This window comes from Papaver somniferum, chromosome 6 (genome assembly GCF_003573695.1).
Source record: "Papaver somniferum cultivar HN1 chromosome 6, ASM357369v1, whole genome shotgun sequence".
Lineage (NCBI taxonomy): Eukaryota > Viridiplantae > Streptophyta > Magnoliopsida > Ranunculales > Papaveraceae > Papaver > Papaver somniferum.
This window is the reverse complement of record NC_039363.1, coordinates 30,148,258-30,169,023: the sequence shown is the minus strand read 5'-3', so window position 1 is coordinate 30,169,023 and position 20,766 is coordinate 30,148,258. Positions and strand designations below refer to the sequence as shown.

The following is a 20,766-nucleotide window of genomic DNA, read 5'->3' as shown; positions in this document are numbered from 1 at the left end:
CGTAACAGCAAACTACCTCTTGTTGTGCTGCTACTGGTGAAGCCGCCTATTCGGAGAGGAGAGTAACCTGATTAGGCGAAATCTCTTACGGCCGCTCGGTTTAAAGTCTTCTTTGGGATCGAGAAGATCTAGTCAGTACTGTTGGTGGGAAACTAGATAATTGTGGTTTATCTTTTGTTTTCATCGATTTGATTTACTAACGGTGGTTGAACTTTGATTGCACCTAGTTTTTTTATGCTTTGAGAATATTCTCTTCTGATATAAGATTCACTCAAACTAGTTCAGAGTTTCGATAGGGATCTTTAGACTGTTGTTAGTTCTAAAGACGATCTTGTGATAATCCATTGTTAACAGACTCCGTTTTGTGCGTCATTGATCACAAGAGATTCAAGTGATTGTGTGCATGTGTTTATTGAAGATCTAAGAAGATTTGAAGACGAAGAAGATATTGAAGATTTCTGATTTGTGAGTTCATAATCTTTGGTGTGCACAATACTTGTTTCGGTAAAAAGAGGATCCAATTAATAATCGGTTTTATCCTTGTGATAGAATTGGATTGATTAATTGAGTAGATCGGTATCAACACAATTCTTTGGATTAAGAGTGTTGATTGCAAAATCTTAACGATTACTTTGGTAATTGAACATAAGATAGATCTAAAGACCTGATGAAGGAGTTTATGTTAAGATAAACAGAAGAGCCTTTGTCCGACTCATATCACTTGGTTGAAGAGAGTTGGTACCAAACTGATTTGTTGTTCCTTTACTGTTTGGAATACGAACCAAAGGAATTGATCCAAGTACGTGACTTATTTATAAGTTGGGGGCGTGGGAATACAGACGGAACTAGGTGAACTATAGGTTTATTTGCTTGGTCTTAACTATACGAAGTTGGTGTAATTTTGTGTAGCGGCTTAATCCTGAGAGTATTCAATTCTGGACAAGGTCCCGAGGTTTTTCTGCATTTGCGGTTTTCCTCGTTAACAAAATCTTAATGTGTCATTTACTTTTATTTTCCGCATTATGATTGTTTTATTATAATTAAAGTAAATCACACAAACGTTAATTCCTATTTACTTGATAAGTGAATCCTATTGTATTGGTTAAGTCGGAACCTTTTTATCAAGTAAACACACTTCGTTGTTGTATTTTTTCGATCTCGTATCCATAGAAGATCACACGAAGTATGAACTGATTAGTTGTATTGTCTCGACTCAGTCCATAGACAATCACTTTCGGAGAAAGGACTTATAGATAGGAAAAGTTTCAGATTGAGGTATATTTGGATACCCTCGCGTTTTCACCTAGGTTAAAATAGAATCGACTCTAGTCGCAACTACGACATAGGAAAGTGTCGGGATTAGGTTTTCCAATTGCTAGAGTTCTCCTTTATATAGTCTTCCAAATCAGGATTTGCTTTCAATCAAAGCTAAGATAGCTTAGTAACAAAGCATTCAATATTCACCGTTAGAGGAAAACCTGATTTAATATTCAAGCTAAGTATGCTTAAAACTAAAGCAATATCTCTCCACCGTTAGATGGTCTTATCTTGTTACACACAAATGAAATATACTTTCATTTAGATATGGGTAACGTACCTAAACGTGTATATTGAGTTGGCTCAATAATTGTTAACCGAAGTTAATTAGACATATGAACACTTTTGTCTTAACCATATTCATCCAACACTTGTAGATCAACTATGATGATCAATCAAACATGAAATATAATCAAATGAATCTAATTGTGTTTCAAATAGAGTTGTTCAATTTTTCACTGTTTCATGGAAATATATATGAACCAATTGAATCAAAATCAGATTGATTCATGAGAATCAATTCATGAACATTAAGTCATGGTTTGCAAAGATTGCATTCCTTAATTCAAAAATGTGATGAGTATGAAAACATATTTAACCGATTTTAGAACTTTAACCACATAGTTTGCAGACGGGTATGCAAACTATATCTTCTAGGATTTGGTCTTGTCTAGCAGTTTGAAAATCTGTATACATACTGATGTCCCGGACCTTAACTCGGGTAGAACCGTTCGCATACTGGTATGCAAATCTGGTTCCCGGACTTTAACAGTTAAAACCGTTCGCATACTGGTATGCAAACAAGGTTTCCGGACCTGAATCATACCACAACAGTTTGCATACTGGTATGTAATTTGTTCTAAACTCCCATTTCAATCATTGAAACATCCTTAGAAGACGACAATAGATGTCTCACACAAACTATTAGCTTATAAGTAATTTTCAAGTTATTGAATAATCAATACGAAACTTTCCGTGTCGACATCAAATGATTATCTCACACAAATCATGTAAGATGTTTCAAGGCGATTTTCATCTGATCATCTTTTGACTTATTATTTAGTTTCCAACAAATAAATTGTTTCCAACTAAACTCGTCAAGAATATGATGAACGTAGCTAAAGCAAATAGATACCAACACATATTTCGAGAAATATATAACCGAGTTAAACTCAGCTCGAAATATCAAATGTGTATAATATGAAAGTCTATATATCTATACGACTTAGTCTCATTAGGAGATAAAATATAATATACTTTTGAGTGATAAATAAGTTTTAGTCTCCACATACCTTTTGTTGATGAAGTTTCTCCAAGCTCTCCTCAGTAGATCTTCATCTTCAATTGATGAACACCGTGAAGTCTAAAGCTCAACTACACATTCTATCCTAATCCGAGACATAGCTATAAGTAGACTAGAAATCAAGACTCATAGTTTTAATCACCTAAACTTGACAAACAAGCTTGAAATAGCAACGCTTGCGAGTTCGACTGAGCAATGCTCTAACATCTTGTACATCAAGTAAACTTACGCATGGAAACTTTTTAACCACTTTCCATTGGTGGGCGATTTAACCTTGGTACCATCCATTCGTCTAGTTTGTAGTATCCGCTCTCAGCCACTTTTCTAATCTTAAACGGGACATCTCAGTTTGCTGTGAATTTTCCTACGCTGGCGCTCCTTTGCACGTGTGGGGATATTTTTAGAACCAGATTGTCGATCTTGAAAATTCTCTCTTTGACACTCTAGTTGTAGTAGTTATCCGTCCGCTTCCTATATGCCTCAGCAAATCGTTCTGCTCGAGCCCTTATTTCTTCGATTGTGTCCAGGTGTGCGAAGCGGATTACTTCATCTGGTATGGTGTGACTGTCCATTGCTACTCTCGCTGATGGTACCGCTATTTCTACAGGTAGTATGGCGTTCTCTGATAGACACATTTTTGTGTCTAAGTTGTCCTCAATTTTCTATATTCTTGGTACTCGATTTTGTACTTATTTGGTTATTTTATGTGTTTGTAGGTGATTTTTTGAATAAATACTTTTCTGTGGATAAAGTTGCTTGAAAAGTGGTATTTGGACCCCACGGTAGAAAATTACTAAATGTACCCAGAAGTTGTACTAAGCACATCCCGGAAGTATGTCGGAGACGCCCCAGAAAAATTTCATTGGCACCCAGAAAATTTACTAAAGGCACCCGTAGGGAACTGCTATTCGCACCCCCACTTTGGATAAGGGGCAAACAACTGCTAAAAGCACCACAGCTGATCGGATAAGGGTTGTCCATCTTCATCCTCGTGAAGAGCATTTTTGGCGGGAAAAGTAGTTTGAAAAGAAACAATTTTCGGTTTGATTTACGGAGGAGTTTTAGGGAGACTAAAGGCTAGAATTAATTGGATCTTCTCTATGGGGTATAAAAAGCCTGGTATGCGCGTCGGAATCAACAAAATTGGGATGGATAATCACGTTGAAGAAATCAGGGATTTTGTGGAAGATTTTTAGGTTGATTTGGTGAGAATTCTTCGTGGGTTTGACTTGGAATAATCCTGTTATGATGAAACATGAATGGTAAACGTGTCAGAATTGAGAAATTCATGGAGTTCAGACGGTTTTCAACTGAAACGGGAAATAATATTTCGCCGGGAGATAATCATTCGTTGCATATTTGGGAAGATTTCATGAGGCAACACGAGTTTAACTACTGCTGGGTCTTGTTTCAAACAAATTGGAGTGTGTCAACTGTACAAAGACGCGTGAAGATTTAAAACATGAAAGAAATTCTTGTATCTTGCATGAAAATATTTGTGATTGACTGTCGGGGTTATTTGGAGTTTATGAGGATTTATTCTCGGTCCAAATGGATATATATAGGTGATGGGATCACAGAGAGACAGACGGAGAGAGTTTGGGGGATATTGCAGAGAGCTGAGGCCGGAGAAAGGAAAGTTGCAGAAGTCATGCCTGTACTTTCAGGCGAAGAAGAAGACGAAAAATAGATCACTGTTCGAAATAGGCCTGTCATCTTTTCTTTGTAACAGTGACTCGATTGTGACAGTGGGTTCTGTAACGGCCGTAAAGCGTTACAAATCTCTATTCCATTATAATTCTTCAATAAAAACACCCTTTTGAGCAATAAATTATTTTTTTGAGTGTGTTTTCACCATGCGGAGCTAGACCCCATTACTGGGACGATGGAGGAAACAGAATGTCATACGTGGGTAATTTTAATTAATTCTTTTTATAACTTTTGCACTAATTAAAATTGAATTATGATTTTGATTAATTAGTTGTTATTTCATTTGATGGGTCATGCTTGTTTGGATGTTTTGGTGTCCCATGCTTAGGATTTACAACAAATATTTTGAGAATCTGCTTTGGCAAAAATAAGAGTCCATGTTTTTATTTATTGAGCTATAATATTTAAAAGAATTAATATTTGAACCTTATGTTATGAGTTTGGCGGAATCCTGAATCCCAGCACCTCTCGATACTTGATCGGTGCCTAATAATGCATATTTCTATATCATTTTGTTATCTTTTATCACATCTCAAATGCTTCGATGTCGTATTTTAAGTCAAATTATGCATTTTACGTCTCGGGGTGTCAATAATATGTTTTGTTGTAATTATTAATATTTTGTGTTTGTTTTGTAGGAGTGATGAATATTTGGAGGTTCATAAATTGAGCAGGTGGATGGAGGTTAGAATGGCAACAATATAGAGAGTGGAATTCACGTGTGACTACGGATCAACTCATATCAGAAAGTAGATGGACTGAATAATGGGCTAACCATGTTTGGAAAATGAGAGAATGGTGTTTTTCCAAAAGTTGTTGTAATAGTGGTAAAAAGGTTCTTTTCAGACTTGTGAAGAAAACAATTTTTAGATTTAAATTAAACTAGACAATTAAATAAAGTTGTTCAAAGTTATAGAGAAAAACACCAAGACTCTGGATTCCACCATTGTCCCATTAAATGATAAATTATATTCAATATTCATGCAATTTTTTCCTTTTCAAGTGATTCTAATATTTGCCTATAATAAATTTTTGAAGTAATAATTGTAATCACAGAGTATGAAACATCAAAAGTTTTCAAAAACCCAGCATGCTTCATCAAAATAATTCACAACTACTCAATAAAAATCAATTTATCTATTTCAATTCCATGCAAATAATCATATAAAAATATTGCAAATAAATAATAAAAATAGAATTATACCAATTAATCTGGGACAATGCTAATGGGTTTAGATCCTCATCCCAAAAACACACTCACAAGATAAATTCATGGCTAAAATAAGTGTTTTTATTGATGTATATAAGATGAAACAGGAATTAGCAACGCTGTAGAAGTGTTACAGCGTCACTGTTACAAAGGGGTAAGTGCTGAATATAATCGATAGAAGTAAACTGCTGTAGAACAACGACACTTGGGTATTGATATTAAGACTGTTGAAGAACGACGGACTCTGCGAGTCTGTTCTTCGTGTTCTTCAGGATCTTTAATGTCAGCAGCAGCAATATCTCTTGTAACTTCTTATTCTCGTCTATCCTGAACTCTAAACTCTCTCCTAAGGGTTTCTAACCCTTCTATGATGAAAACACAACTATTTATAGCTATCCAACTCCCTAGAAAATCGATCAAATCCGAGAATAATCTCATTATTCTTCTCGGGAAGTTTGGAGAAAAATCACTTTCCTGTTGATTCACGTGGTTCTGTTGGCTATTCTCTCGTATCCAAACTATTCTCTGACTTGAACAAGACTAGGTACATCTTTATCCAGCGTAAAACTCTCCCAAAATTCTTCACAAAATCTTTGAAAATAAACAGAAAGAATACGTATCCCTGTTGAACTTTGATTCACTTCTCCCGGACATTCTATCCCAATATGTTCGACCCAAACGCACACACAAACCCTGTTTTGCTCTAGTAAGTCCAGCCCAATCGAATTCCACAATTGAATCTCTTTAAAACTGCCCAAAGATTCTCATACAAAAATTGCTCCTCGCTGCTGCCAGTTTCCCGCCAAAAATTGTATTTGAATTATGTAGATGACCTCCCCTTATCCATTTCGAGAGTCCCTTTAGTACATGCCCTGAAATGGGGTGCCCCTTATCCAACTTAGGGGTGCCTTTATAAATTCTTCTAGGATGTTTTCCGCACTTTTTCGGGGTTCCTCCGGGGTATTTCTGGGGTGTCTCCAACATACTTCTGGGGTGCTTCTGGTAGTTCCTCTCGGGGTGTAAATACCACTTTTCGAGCCCATTTCGCCGCAAAAGCTTATTTCTCCAAAAACACCTACAAAAGCGCAAAATAACCAAATAAGTACAAAAACGAGCACTAACAATACATGTAAATGAGAACAAATAGACACATAAATGCGTCTATCAAATACCCCCAAACTTATTATTTGCTAGTCCCGAGCAAATCAAAACTACAAAATAAAATCCTAACTCACTGTCGCAGGCATCGTCGATTGCATTTAGCGTATGCAATAAGCCTTTAAACCCCTAGGTGTTCCTAGTGGCCGAGTTATAGTCTCGGGAGGGCTTACAAGAGATATACCCTCAAAACCTGTACTCCAGACCTTAGCTATCTACGCAGAACCTTGGAAGGAACTAAAGAATCTCCTTGGTTGGCATACTTATTGACTACAGGAAGAAGTACCCTGATGCGAAATTCCAATTGTTGTACACGAGTTTGCACTCAAGCATACTAAAATTCATATATAGTGACAGAGATCTACTCAGATAGTTGCACTATGGACATCATATTCGGAGTCAAAACTAATCACATGGATAGATCAAGAAGATGGATATAGAAAAACATATATGGTTTTGATGTTTACTAAGTGAACGGCGTTTCCCATATCTGTCTGAAGGCCTCCGCCAAAATGAACCTATCCTAATGGATTGAGATACTAGTCTGACTAATATCAACACACTGGCATATACAAGGGTACAAGTGGTCGATAACCTAACTCTAGGTCAACACAACTGGCATATACAAGGGTACCAGTGGTCAAATTTATTGAATTTATTCCTTTTGGTCAAATGGTCTGGTCTCAATGTCTTTTTTTTTCAACTTTTTTTTTTCTTCAACTTTTTTTTTCAACTTTTTTTTTTTATGGTATCTCAATCATTCTAATTCACCCTAGCATTGGTAACAACTTGAATCGTGAGCCCCACCAAATCACTTAGAAACATATTTAAAAAGAAAAATAAAAATAGAAGTGAAAAGGACTCAACGAGATATGGTGAAACTATCATGTTATTTCTAACACCTGAGCTCTGTACTTTTATGAATAGACTCTTCTAGATGTTTCCACCTAATCAGATTGGTTCCTCAACTCCCACAACCAACATGCTTCCATCCACTTAGATTAGTTAGTGCAATCCTCAATATGCATAAATTTCTAAGCTCTGGAGTTTATTTATTGCAAAAAGGTGAAAAAAAGTGTTTCTTCCCCACCCCCAAACTTAAATCCAACATTGTCCTCAATGTTCTAAAGATGAAATTAAAAGCATGAACAAGGAGAAACTATTACCACTGGAGGGAAAAGAAATAAGGAAGGATATTACCGTATCACATGAACGCGGGAGCCTCCCAGTAAATGCTAAATTTAAAGTCATTAGCTAGACATCAAATACCTCTAAAAGAATTGTCACCTTACAAAGTCGTATACCAATAGTCGAAACAATTGTGGGTCCATAAGACCAAATAGAACTGCCACGAATAGGAGACAAATGCTCAAGATCAGAAAAATGAGCAGATAGAGCACAACCTGATCTAAAGTTTCTCGCAAAACAACTGGATTTATCTGAGGTGCCCACTTGGGCTTCATATGAGTGTCTCGGCAAACAGATTCATCCGAAAAACGGGTCTCTAACATATGGATTTTCTCCTGGACAGTATCAGGAGGATCGGGTTGTGGAGTCTGAATAGACTCAGGGAATACCTCACTAGGCTTGAGTCCCAAGTTAGGGACTTCCAATGGGGATACTTGACGATCACAAGAATCATTACTACCCCCAAAATTAGGGTTTTCACTACTCTCAGACGAACCTTTAATTATTGTTTGGATTTCCGGATCTTCCCAGTCCTTAAAATGCTCAAGAGATTCTTCTAGTTCTCTACCCCCAAACTTAGAATTTTGGGTGCCTCTACATAGACTAGTCACAATGTTCCTAATTTCTAGACCATCGGGTTCTTGAAAAAGGTCAATTGCTTTCTCTAAGTTATAATCAGGTTGTTCATCCTCTACTTGCTTCGTAGCTACTATGGTCCACTCTAAAACTTCCTTATTTTCTTGAAGCACGGTCTCTGGCCTATTCTCCTGATCACTATCCAAATCGGATGCTACAATCACAGGAAAATACTTGGGTGGGCCTAAAAATGTATAATTAGGCTCCAACTCAGGAGGCTCTTTTAAACAAGGTATTAAGGTAGACTCGGAAGCTAGTAATGGTTCAAACCTATATTTCCATATATCAATATCTAACACAGGAATGGAATCTAACAGAGCATTTACTTGTTCAATATTACTACCATCGTCGAAATCCAGGCTAAAATGGGATAGACAACTCTCTAACGGATCTTTCGATACGATGTTTGGTAATGACTCCTGAACTAAGGTTCCTATCATGTTTACCTCTTCTGCGCTCGATTCATCTAGCTCGGAGGGTAGCTTACTAATATTAAAAATGTTCAGCTCAATAGTCATATTACCAAAAGACAAATTCATTATACCATTTCGACAATTAATGATCGCATTGGATGTAGCTAAAAACGGGAGACCTAAAATCACTGGTATTTGGTTCTCTGGGTCAGGGACAGGTTGGGTATCTAGGATAACAAAATCCACCGGATATATAAACTTGTCGACCTCTATGAGAACATCCTCGATCACACCACGAGGAATTTTAACGGACCTATCAGCTAACTGAAGTGTCATCTGGGTAGGTTTCATCTCACCAATTCCTAGCTTAAGGTACACATGGTATGGCATTAAGTTCACACTGGCTCCTAAGTCAAGCAACGCTTTCTCAACACGGTATTTACCTATTGTGCAAGAAATGTTCGGGGACCCTGGGTCTTTATACTTAGGAGTAGTGGTATTCTGAATAATATAACTCACATGACTAGGTATGAAGGCTTTCCTATGGACACTGAGCTTACGCTTTCGCGTACACAAGTCCTTAAGGAACTTGGCACAAGAGGGAATCTGCCTAATTGCATCTAATAATGGAAGGTTGATATTAACCTGCTTAAAAACCTCCAATATATCATTAAAGTTGGACTCCCTCTTAGTCGGAACTAGCAGCTGGGGAAACGGGGCTCTGGGAACAAAGTCGGGCTTAACATGACCCTCATTGGTCTCTTTAGAGACTCTATCAGTCTCTTCATTCTCTGGCTCAGCAGGGTGAACTACAGCATGTTCACTATCAGGCATGGAAACCTTGTTGTCAACCTTCTTTCCACTCCTCAGGGTTGTGACAACATTCACATGATTGTACGATTTCTCTCCTTTGGGGTTAGGATCGGTATGACTAGGGAACCTTCCATCTTCTCTCTCACTTATAAACTTAGCTATTTGTCCTACTTGAAGTTCTAACTTGGCAAGACTATGGGAAGTATTCTTCAATTCCTGCCTAGTTTCTTGTTGAAAGCTCATGTGGTTCTTTGATAGCATGTCATGGTTACTTACTAACATAGTGATAGCTTCCTCTAAGGTAGAGATCTTTTTCTCAGAAGTGTTCTGAAACTGGGTTTGACCTGAAGAGTTCTTAAAAGAAAAACCTGGGGGAGGCTGAGAATTGCTAGACTAGCCTTGACTCTGTCCCTTAGACCAAGAGAAATTAGGATGGTTTCTCCAACCAGGGTTGTAGGTTTCTGAGTATGGGTCAAACTTCTGACGGTTCTCAAACCTAGCGTTGTTATAGACAACATGGGCTTGTTCTTCACTAACCTGACCTTCCCAAAATGAATTATCGGGTTTTATTCCACAACTAGAGACTTGAGAAGCTGTATTCCTATCATCAGGTTCAACAAGAGACCTATGTTTAGACTGATTCAATTCCAAAGCTTCTAACCTTCTAGACAAGGCAGCAAACTTAACATATGTCCCAAAGCTTGTATCTACCACATTGGTGCTACTTCTATTGACCAAGAGTCTTTTAGGGGGTTCAACACAAGATTCCCACTGTTGGGATTTTTCAGCGATAACTTCTAAGAAGGTAAAAGCAGCATCAGCATTTTTACTAGTGAATTCACCAGCGCACATAGACTCAACCATGGTTTTGGTCGAATAATCTAAACCATCATAAATAATCTGTACGAGTTTCATCTTATCAAATACATGGTGAGGACACTGAGATAGGATATCATTGAATCGCTCTAAAAACATATAAAGAGACTCTCCCTCTTGTTGCACACTAGCACTAATTTTCTGCCTAATAGCTGCAGTTTTATGCTTAGGGTAGAATTTCATATAGAAAGCAGCAATAAGTTCCTGCCATGTTTCAATGGATTCAGATGGTAGGTTGTTCAGCCAGGTCTTGGCTTTATCTCTCAAGGAAAAGGGAAACATCTTAAGTTTCAAGACTTCATTAGTAAGGTCTTTTATTCTAATTGTCCCACAGATTTCCTCAAAGTCCCTAATATGGAAATAAGGGTTCTCATCATCTTTTCCTAAGAATATAGGGATCATCTGAAGAATACTAGGTTTTATCTCAAAAATAGTCGTAGTGGCTGGCAATTTAATGCATGAAGCTCAGTTGGTCCTAGTTGGGAACATGTAATCTTTCAAAGTTTCCATCGTTGGCACAACTGGAGTACTAGGGGTACTTTTGTCACTCAGAGATAAATTCTCAAAATTGAAGTTTCCAAAAACAGGGCTCTCAAAAGAAGAATCTTCGAGCTCCCTGCTTATATCATAAGAACTACTAGGTTTTTCGCTAATCAATCGACCTAGAGTATCTCTTTTCCGAGCCCTATTAACAAAATCGGGCATACACTAAAAATTCAAAAGGAATAAAAACCTAACAAGGAAGGTTATTCTAACAAACACACAGCAGGATGACTCGACTTCACCAAAGCAAACCTAAAGATTTCTAGCAAACAAAAAGCATGATGGCTCCACTTAGATTGTTTCTAGACCATCTTCTAATTCTTCGAAAGGGAATTCGTTATAGTTTGAGCAACCCCTCTGGATCAATCCGAGCTAATGTGAGATGAAACTGAGGCGAGGGAATCTCAATGGAGCTTTGATACCCAAGGCCTCACCGGCGTCACAAGGAGGCTTGTTTCAACTCCCAGAAGTCATCATGAACTTTGAAGTTGCTTAAAAGGTGACCAATATCCTTCGAAAAATTTTCCTAACAAGCTCGATACCCTATAGGTCTCTTTCTAATCATATTTTAAAGATTAGGTTCGCGTTAGGTTTTGTTTTCCTAAGACGGGCAAGAAGGGAACGGTGATAAAATCCGAACCCTTATCTTGTTTTTGCCAGGCCTTGCCCTTTACTAGGAATATAAAAACAGTCTGGTTCGTCCTCAATCAATTATCACCTTAAGGAATACAGTAACCCGCTTGCAGGAGATTCGCGAGTTTTTCGATTGGACTTACCTCCGGTACCAGACGGGCGATGAACTGTTGAAGTCGACTCGGGCCACTGACTCCGTTGTCAGTGTGCGAACCCGAGGGGACGAGACGATATCGTAATCGTCGTCCTTCCCTGCAAACAGTTTGTATTTAAACTACCCTTCCGTAGGGTATAAAATAAAAATAAAAATGTCCAAAGTTTAAAGTCCACAGTCCACAAAAATAAAGTGCAAAAACAAAAAGTAAATTACAAAATATTTCCTAATACAATTCTAAAAAATAATAATAATAAAACTAAATCCTAAAAAAAAAAAAATCTTCTTTTTGTCTTCTCTTTACGCTTTAAGCTTTTTTTTTTCTCCAAGTCCTTATGGTTCACTTCAAACCTGTAAATCAAAGACAAAAAGAAACGTAAAAATGAACAAATAAAAATAAACAAAAAAAAAATCTAAAAAAATGCTACCTAAACACAAATCCGCGTCGGCGCCGCCAAAAATTTGGTGTTTTTCCAAAAGTTGTTGTAATAGTGGTAAAAAGGTTCTTTTCAGACTTGTGAAGAAAACAATTTTTAGATTTAAATTAAACTAGACAATTAAATAAAGTTGTTCAAAGTTATAGAGAAAAACACCAAGACTCTGGATTCCACCGTTGTCCCATTAAATGATAAATTCTATTCAATATTCATGCAATTTTTTCCTTTTCAAGTGATTCTAATATTTTCCTATAATAAATTTTTGAAGTAATAATTGTAATCACAAAGTATGAAACATCAAAAGTTTTAAAAAACCCAGCATGCTTCATCAAAATAATTCACAACTACTCAATAAAAATCAATTTATCTATTTCAATTCCATGCAAATAATCATATAAAAAATATTGCAAATAAATAATAAAAATAGAATTATACCAATTAATCTGGTACAATGGCTTCCTCCGTTGCCTCGGCTAATGGGTTTAGCTCCTCATCCCAAAAACACACTCACAAGATAAATTCATGGCTAAAATAAGTGTTTTTATTGATGTATATAAGATGAAACAGGAATTAGCAACGCTGTAGAAGTGTTACAGCGTCACTGTTACAAAGGGGTAAGTGCTGAATATAATCGATAGAAGTAAATTGCTGTAGAACAACGACACTTGGGTATTGATATTAAGACTGTTGAAGAATGACGGACACTGCGAGTCTGTTCTTCGTGTTCTTCAGGATCTTCAATGGCAGCAGCAGCAGTAATATCTCCTGTAACTTCTTCTTCTCGTCTATCCTGAACTCTAAACTCTCTCCTAAGGGTTTCTAACCCTTCTATGATGAAAACACAGCTATTTATAGCTATCCAACTCCCTAGAAACTCGATCAAATCCGAGAATAATCTCATTATTTTTCTCGGGCAGTTTGGAGAAAAATCACTTTCCTGTTGATTCACGTGGTTCTGTTGGCTATTCTCTCGTATCCAAACTATTCTCTGACTTGAACAAGACTATGTACATCTTTATCCAGCGTAAAACTCTCCCAAAATTCTTCACAAAATCTTTGAAAATAAACAGAAAGAATACGTATCCCTGTTGAACTTTGATTCACTTCTCCCGGACATTCTATCCCAATATGTTCGACCCAAACACACACACAAACCCTGTTTTGCTCTAGTAAGTCCAGCCCAATCGAATTCCACAATTGAATCTCTTTAAAACTGCCCAAAGATTCTCACACAAAAATTGCTCCTCGTTGCTGCCAGTTTCCCGCCAAAAATTGTATTTGAATTATGTAGATGACCTCCCCTTATCCATTTCGAGAGTCCCTTTAGTACATGCCCTGAAATGGGGTGCCCCTTATCCAACTTAGGGGTGCCTTTAGAAATTCTTCTAGGATGTTTTCCGCACTTTTTCGGGGTTCCTCCGGGGTATTTCTGGGGTGTCTCCAACATAATTCTGGGGTGCTTCTGGTAGTTCCTCTCGGGGTGTAAATACCACTTTTCGAGCCCATTTCGCCGCAAAAGCTTATTTCTCCAAAAACACCTACAAAAGCGCAAAATAACCAAATAAGTACAAAAACGAGCACTAACAATACATGTAAATGAGAACAAATAGACACATAAATGCGTCTATCAAAGAACAAATTAAAACTTCATACACCTAAGCCAGGTACAATCATCCAACACCCAAACACGCCCTTTATCACTCTTCCCATTCCCATTTCCCATATCAGAACCAGAAAAAAATCATCTTCTTTCTTACTCCACCCGACAACTGCACCCATTCCTCTTATCTTCTGTGTACCACCTGACCATCGCCACCGACCTCTCTGTCTCCTTCTCTTTCAAGTTGTCAAGTACCTTCATCACCATCTTTCCCAAGATATCTTTTCTGTACCCATTTTAACTAACCCTAAATAGTTATTATTTGAGGAAAAATAGGCTGGCTAATTTGTCTCCAAGAGCTTCTAGAATGACAATTGAAGGTCTGAATTTCAAGTTCTTTGCAACATCAACATCATTAAACAATAAGGTGGTTGTGTACAGTGAAGACTATGCATCAGTGGTGAGTTTTGTAAATATCAAATCCCTAATTTTGTTATTGTACTTTATTGGAAATGGGATTGAAAATTGGGAGAAGTATTGTATAAATTGGGAGAGGATTGTAAGGAAGAAACCAAGCCCGGTTCTCCGGTGCAACAAGCTTTAGTAATAATTTTAGTTTTAATTTTAGTTTTCTCAATGTTCTAATTTTATAAGATGGTGTTTATATGAAGCCCTTAATCTACTACTAGTTTATTCATGCTATTGTTATTATTCTTGTTGAGATTAATTGATTAGGGAAAGGTTTAATCTTAGTGTTACAACTAATAACTCTCACTTTGGATGTCAAGCATCCTAGGTAGTTAGAAAAATTATCTGTTGTGCATCAACTCATGATTTATCGATTGATTTAATCTATCATCATTTGTGTCCTAACAAGACATCTGATTCTAAGGGTTAATACCTTAGTTGACATTAAACTATCCACTTTTAAGACACCTTGGATATGCGGCAGACTTGAATCTTCACCGCTTTCTACAATAAGGACAAGAAGAGTTTCATTAGATGAATTCTCTAGTGTAGGTTATGTGTTTGAATTGATATCCCTAGTGCCTCTTTAATCAAGTGTTCAAACTTTAATCTCATTTAGATCTTTGTTCTTTAGTTTACTTCTCATTACAAGCATTTAGTCGCATCGACAAAAACAACCCCCTTTGGTGTTACTGCTTGATCTGAATCAGTTCTAGTTTTGTTTTAGCTTAAAATCGACACCCACCAAGTCCCTGTGGATCGACCTTTACTTTCCCTATGTTGCATACCGATATTGTGTACTTGCAGTTATCATTGTAGGTACTCTTTCTTAGCCTACCAAGTTTTTAGCGCCGCTGCCGGGGACTCGGTAGAGGTATAGCTGAGGTTTCTTCTTTATTTTACTGATTTTCAGCTTTGCATTATATATACTTCCCTGTAATTTTTTCGGTCATTTTCTAGTGTAACTTATTTGTCAACTCATCTATCTATTAAATGCATTTTGGTTTTTCCTTATTAGCCGTAACTTATTGAAGAATTTCTCTGTATCCTGTTAGCTGTAGTTTTAAATTTCAGTCACCTGCATGATCATATATCTTTCATTTTGTTCCATTTTCTTTCATTACATTCTGCAGCATTGGCATCTTGTCATTATACTTTGAAACCTACCATCTGTTCATCCTGCATCTCATGTTGTAGTTTAATAGCATCCTAGCTCTGTAGTTGTAACGATAAGTTTTTAATTTCAATCATTTTTTTTTGCATAAGCTGCACCCTGTAATATTCTGTAGTACTTTTGTTCACAAATTTGCAGCATGTTGTGGTGTAGTTTAATTAGTGTCACAATATTTGTCTATAAGTGTTGTTTGTTGATTCTTTGTTGATTACCTGTTGCTTTACTCAGTGCTTGGTTTAGTTACAATATGGAGAGTTCGGTTACTTGCTTTTAACTCAATCCTGCAAGATATGAGTAATACCCACCTCAGTTATGAATCCCTTATAAGAAAGCTGAAATTCCTATTGCGCTAGCTGAATCTTGCATAGTTTACTCTGCATCATTGTATCCTACCGTCCCTGCAAGACATATCTGGTTTGAATTAGTTGATCTATAGAAAGTATCATGTTGTAGTCATTTTGAACCTCATAATATTCTACATCTGCAGCTTTCCCGTCCATCTGAATTACTGGAGTATTGAGCATATTGTAACATAATTCAGGTTTTGAGTCTTCATTCATGTAAAACTGCATCTGTGGGTCAAGCATCTTGAGAAATAAGTATAGTGCAGAGTCTGATCCTGCTATTTGAACCACCAGATTACTGTCAGCTTCCCCATGTTCCATTGAAACTATTATGTCACTATTAACCTAGTCTGTCTTGGGCAGAAATCAGTGGGGTAGCTCAAAATCATTGTCATGCTGTAAAATCTCTTTAAGTGATCAGGTACCTGCAATACTGTTGCGAACAACAAGGAGGTGGAAAGGAAGGAGCGGAACAAACCTGAGTATATGCTTACACATGGTCCTGTACCGGCGGAACCTGCGACATCTCTCAGCGAAACAATGAAAGATAACGGAGCAACCGAACCTGTTTATCGTGCCTAAACCCAGTTTTATACTGGCGATATTGTATTCTCAAACTCGAAGTCTGCCCTAAATATTTTCCATGACTGCTGAATAATGCTCACTGATGTTTGTCTACCCTGATATCCACAAGCATGATTCTGTGATGTATGAGTGAAATGAATACTTGTTGAAATTGTAAGCCTCACTGTTTAGCATTGAATCTCTGAACTTTCGATGCTCTGTCTTGAATGACATACCATGTCTGCTCACTGAACTAGTGCTTAGTGATCATTATCAGCTCCTACAAAATAGGATATCTATATGAGCATAATCCTGTGACATCTGAGTGACAATTTTTACCTGCTGAGATTGTCATATCCCTGTTTATGCATCTCTCAATCTCTGAACTGCTGATAACTGAATGAATGCTTGCGAACTAATAATTCACGTAGATTTATCCACCTGCAACATATGGTATTTGTGTGCATGCTGCTGCGCTATTCGAGTAGCATATCTGTGCATGATTCTGTGGCTTGTGAATAACATCCTTGCTCGCTGAAATTGTCATTTCACTCTGAAAAATACTGTGTCAGCATACATTCACGAATCTGTTTATCACAAGCTTCGTCTATTTTAGTGACCATGAATATTGTGTTTAGGACTATTTGTTAGAAGTGATTCATGTCCGGATTTTGGACTGATGTTAGGGATGAGAAATCATCACAGAAATCACTTACAGAACTTGGATTCGAGCATGATTCACATGATGGGAATCACATAGACCATGGTTTTAATAGATTGAAGGAATACTACAGACCTTTTAAAGGTCCTGAGCTACAATATACAACCCCTAATTGTTATCTACACATGTACCATCCACCACCAGGGGATGTTGAACGATTTTGTACTCCCATGAGCTCTTGTATGCAATCTGTGGTGGAAAATCTCTAACTCATTGAAGAAAATAATGCTAGATTTTAATTACAAGCATTACATGACCATCCATATAGCAACACATCTGAATTTCCCTTCGGTAGTGAACCTCATGCACAACCATGTAATGAATATCCATACGAAACGAGGATACCCACTATTGAAGACTCCCCTTCCATTGAACAACTTAATATGATATTAAGGATGAATATGATTCATTTACAAAATGAACAAACGGGGAAATTTCAAAATGAAATGTTTATCATCCCTAATGAAGTAAATTTTGGAAATTGTGTGTCTGGTCCTACCCATTTAACTGATACTGAATATGAACCTCACCTAGAGGAAAATAAGTTGACTGAATACACCAAAGTTATTAATAGGGAAGAGTATCCATATTACTCAGATGATGATATGATGTTAGAAGAGCTAATTCTTCTTGAAGATGCAATTTCAGAGTCATGTGACTCTGAAATGCCAGACCATAGTGGAAAGACATACACTGATAATGTTTCTTCTAATATTCATATTCATTGCAATTCAGATGATTTTGGTATTGATTTGGGGCTTGTGAAATTGTTCTATGAAGGAGAGCATGACATACAAGATGAGCATGACATAGGAAAGGCTGAATTTTCTGTTGACACCAATGATCATATGCCTGAAAATGAATTTGATGTGTCTGATTCCTTGCCTAGGTCGCAATATGCTGCTGACTCTTCTGATACTTATTGGGTACCTTGGATACTCATGATTTTGAATTGGGGCTTGAAAAATTGTTCTTTGAAAGTGAGCATGCTACACAACTTGTTTGTGACTTAGGGAATGCAGAATTTTTTGTCGACATCAATAATTCTATGCATGAAAATAATTTCAATATATTTAATTCCCTGCTTAGGACACAACATGATGTTTCTCCTGATCTGTCTATGCATGAGAATAAATCTTTTGATGATGATGATTCTGAATTGGGGCTTGTTAATTTGTTCACTGACTTTGAGAATGATACTTCGTTACTTGTTTCTGATTGGGAAGATACTAGGATGTGCAGTGACACTTTTGAACCTAAAAATGAATATAACTTAGATGTATCTAGATCCCTGCCCGTGTGACTAATTGATGATATTTCATCCAACCTAGATTTTGTTTGCAAAAGGTTTTTAAAACCAACTATTTTGAGAGTTCCTAATCTAGGCCTGGAACTGTGTGCTTCTCAAGTCCTTTTGGACCATTTTGCAGCTAAATATAGTATCTCTAAAGAGCCATATTTGGAATGCATTGACATGTATGTGCCCGTCCCTAGAAAAGTCCACTTTGAATTAGATCTTGTGCATGCAACACCTCCAAAATTGCAAGATTTTGTGTTAAAAAACACTTTTGTTGAAAATTTCAGGTTTGGGGGTAGCTCATTAATATCTGCAGTCTTACTTACCTTGTCATGTTGTATATGCTTGAGGCTGTCGATATTTGTGCATGTCGTTTTCTGGGTTAATCCTCAACTATTTAGGTTGTATATATATGGTGAACCATCCTTGTATAGTCCATTAGGTAATGTTACAATTTTTTTCTTGAGTCAGTTGAGTCTTATTTGGTTTCACTTTTTTTCTTTTTTTATATATAAGTGTGCTAATCCAATGTGACTATCAGCTGATTTCCTTGGGTTCTAGCATTGAATAACGGAGTTATAATCTTACTTTCGCTGACATCCGGTAATCTCTTTCCTTTTGCTCTTCTCAGCATGGTTTCTTGGTATGTTGTAGTATAATTTTTTTCATCTTTAGAAACTTTGAGGACAATGTTTAATTTAGGTTTGGGGGTGAAAAGTAGATACAATTTGACTGATGGCATGCTATAATTTAAAACAAAACTCTTTCTTTTTGTTATAAAAACAATAAAAAATGAAAAAAATGAAAAATAGAGCTCATTTATCTTGATTTGTGATACATGTGCATGTATGATATCTTAGGGTTCTTAGTATATATGATGAGGCACCCCTGATTCTAGCACAATTCACATGTGATATAGAAAATTTGCACATGCACGATCTTCCAAGCGTGTATAGCGTCGGTATTTCATAGGTTAAGTAGGCTGCCAATCATCTAAAATACTGAATGAGACTTGACTAGCCTGTTCTTTGGTTGGCTGGGATAGAAGTTGGAGGATGCATTAAGAAAAGCAACCATTGAATTTGACCAGGTGTATCGAAAAGCGCTACCTCATGCTAAAAGTGACATGTATTTTTCTTTTTTTGTAAAGTTGTTGTGTCATCTTAGGTTTTATCTGTGTTATTCCAACAATCAGTTGGAAAAGAAAAATCAAAAAAAAATCAAGCAAAAAAAAAAAGAAAAAAAATTTCAAAAAGAAAAAAGAAGTATCCATATTTCAATAAAAAAGTCAATGTTTTTTTCTTGCCTCAAAATGAGAGTAGTTGATGTAAATATGCAGTCAATGTTCTTTTTTGTTATATGTTGTAAATAGTATTGTAATAAGCAAGGAGGGTGTATCCATCGATGTACAACGCGGGTAACCTGAAATATCACCAAATCTTATGGTGAACATTCAAAATTCTCGTAAAGCCGGACAACTAGCTTGGCTTTGAATTCATTTCTTAACCTAAAAACTATCTCTTAGTAATTGGCAGTCATAACTTCCTACAGTAAACCATTCTCTATGCATGTCTAAGGTGATACACTTTACACTCTTATCACATGTCTTTAGTTGTTTCAGTGCTAGAATTGTGCCTTTGAAAGCTAGATTGACATATCCAATTGCTGTGAGCTACAACTGAAATGCAGGTATCACTTTCATGGAATCTGAGCATATATTTTGTCCTGGAACTTTGTGAGTATGTTCTCAGAAAACCCTCACGAGACTTCGACTCGTCTACTAGGGACACTTAGTGGTTCAAAAGTCTCATTGCATTCGATAAATGCAATCGAGTGACCAGCGACAGTGGTACAGGTAGGATTTTCTTCGTTTTTTTTAGTTTACTCGAGGTCGAGCAAAATTCAGGTTTGGGGGTGTGATCGGTGCCTAATAATGAATATTTCTATATCATTTTGTTATCTTTTATCACATCTCAAATGCTTCAATGTCGTATTTTAAGTCAAATTATGTATTTTGCGTCTCGGGGTGTCCATAATATGTTTTGTTGTAATTATTGATATTCTGTGTTTGTTTTGCAGGGGTGATGAATATTTGGAGGTTCATAAATTGATCAGGTGGCTATAGGTTAGAATGGCAACATTATAGAAAGTGGAATTCACGTGTGACTACGTATCAACTAATATCAGAAAGTAGATGGACTGCATAA

General features: G+C 36.8%; 1 long non-coding RNA gene across 1 annotated transcript; it reads left to right on the top strand.

Annotated features, from left to right (window-relative positions):
• Positions 1–14,084: 14,084 nt before the first annotated feature.
• Positions 14,085–16,786, top strand: LOC113287234. The gene is made up of 2 exons (XR_003329875.1): positions 14,085–14,451; positions 15,267–16,786. It is a non-coding gene; the product is annotated as an uncharacterized LOC113287234 (long non-coding RNA).
• The last annotated feature ends 3,980 nt before the right edge of the window (positions 16,787–20,766 follow it).